The following is a 1,895-nucleotide window of genomic DNA, read 5'->3' as shown; positions in this document are numbered from 1 at the left end:
GGGAAGGGGACCCTTCTCCTCCGTCACTCTGGAGACCTCTGCTGGCTCTGGATTCCAGGATATTCGGCAGGTGTGGGGGCTGTTGATAGGCCCAAGGCTTCCTGGCCCTTGGAGACAGGGCAGGGCCCTGCCTCGGCCTGTAGCCTCCTGTTCTCACTCTGGCCATTCTCTTTGGTCTGCGGCCTGGGACCCCAGAAGACCTGCGCTAACGGATGGCCCGGTTGGCGGCCTGCTGGAGGACAGTGAGAGAAAACGAGGTGGCAAATGGAGAGGCCGGTGGTAAAGGATGGCAGCTGGCCCGACCCAAGCCCTGCCCACTGTGTGGGCTCAAAAGTGAGACTCCAGGGAAATGGGGAGGCTGTGCCCGGATGCCCAGACTCAGCTCAGTGGTCTCCTGGGATATCAGGGCCCAAAGGACTGGGAAGGGGATAGCCTGATCTAGGGTCGAGGCTCAGTCCGTCCCTGGGGTAGGCAGAATGGCCCCCAAAGACCCCCCCCAGCCGAATGCTAGGGACCTGTGAATGGGTTACATGGCAAAATGGATTGTACAGATGGGACTGAAGTTACTTGAAGAGAGGGGGTTATCCTGGATGATCTGGGTGGGCCCATCTAATCACAGGAGCCCTTCCTCCAACCAGAAGGAAGGAGGAAAGATGTGGCAAAAGGGGAGGTCAGAGAGATTTGAAGCCATGGCGGAGGTGGGGGGCACTCAGCATGCCAGTGCTGGCTGAGGTGTTCCGCCCACATACAAGGACCAGGGAGAAGCTACTAGAACTCATGGAAAGCAGGAGAAGGAATGCAGGCAGTCAGGGGGATTCAAGAGCGGGGTGCCGACAACCAGCAAGTACTCGGGACCTGGGTGCTCCCATCTGGCGGAACTGAACTGGGCCAGCACCCATGGGAGCCTGGAAGCAGGTTCTGCCCCAGAGGCTCCACTGGGGAATGCAGCCCGCTGATTTTAGCCCAGTGACACGGCTCACACTTCTAACCCGCAGAACTGCAAGCAGTTGTTTTAAACCACTAAATTTGCCGGAGTTTGTTACAACAGCAAGAGGAAACCAAAGCAGGCTTCCTTTCCGCGATCCCAGCCTGAAGGACCAAAACATAGTTGTCCAAGGACAGAAGGTACTTTTTCAAAAGTGACTGAGCTCCCTGCCTGCCCAACTAGAAAACGCTCCCGCAGGAGCCTGCTCTTTGCATGAACCGAACGACCTCCGTGACTCCAAGTACGGCAGCCCTAGGGTAGCTCCGCTTTGTCTCTCTTGTCCAACAGAGTCCCCGTCTCAGGAGCTGGGGCCCTCCAGGGTCACCAGGGCCCCCGCCCTCACGGAGACTTTACTTCTTGGAGCCCTGGGGCCCTGGGGTCTCAGGAATCCCTTCTTCACAGTTCCTGAAATAGGATCATGGTCAAGTTGAGCGAAAGGTTTGTATGGTCAGTGGAGAACCGTGTCTGGTGTGGAGCCGGGGACGGAGCAGCGATCAGCAGGCAGGGGGCTAGGCTTCGGCCCCTAACTGGCTTTAGGACACTCTCTCACGGCGGGCCGCGCTCCTCCAACCTGTGAACCCGCTCGAGCTTCCTCCGGGATGGAAACTCAAAGCTTTGGGACTCTGGGGAAGCCGGCGCCCAGCAGGACAGCTCACCGGCCGGCGTCGGGGCAGCGGGACGGGACAAGGCTTGGAGACGGCTGATGGGATGGAGAGGGCTCCAACACCTGCCTGCGGGGCCGGCCTCCGCGGGGTCCGGGCCGAGAAGGAGGGCGGACGGAAGGGCGGGGCCGGCCCCCTGCGCCCGCCCCGCGCCTCGGCGCGCCCCTGCCCGCCCCCCGGCCCGGCCCAGCCCAGGCCGGCCCAGCCCCGCGGGCCGGTCACACGCGCCGCCGGCCGGCCGCCTCCCG

This window comes from Phoca vitulina, unplaced genomic scaffold, assembly GCF_004348235.1.
Source record: "Phoca vitulina isolate PV1807 unplaced genomic scaffold, GSC_HSeal_1.0 scaffold28, whole genome shotgun sequence".
Taxonomy (NCBI): domain Eukaryota; kingdom Metazoa; phylum Chordata; class Mammalia; order Carnivora; family Phocidae; genus Phoca; species Phoca vitulina.
This window is presented reverse-complemented; position numbering follows the sequence as displayed.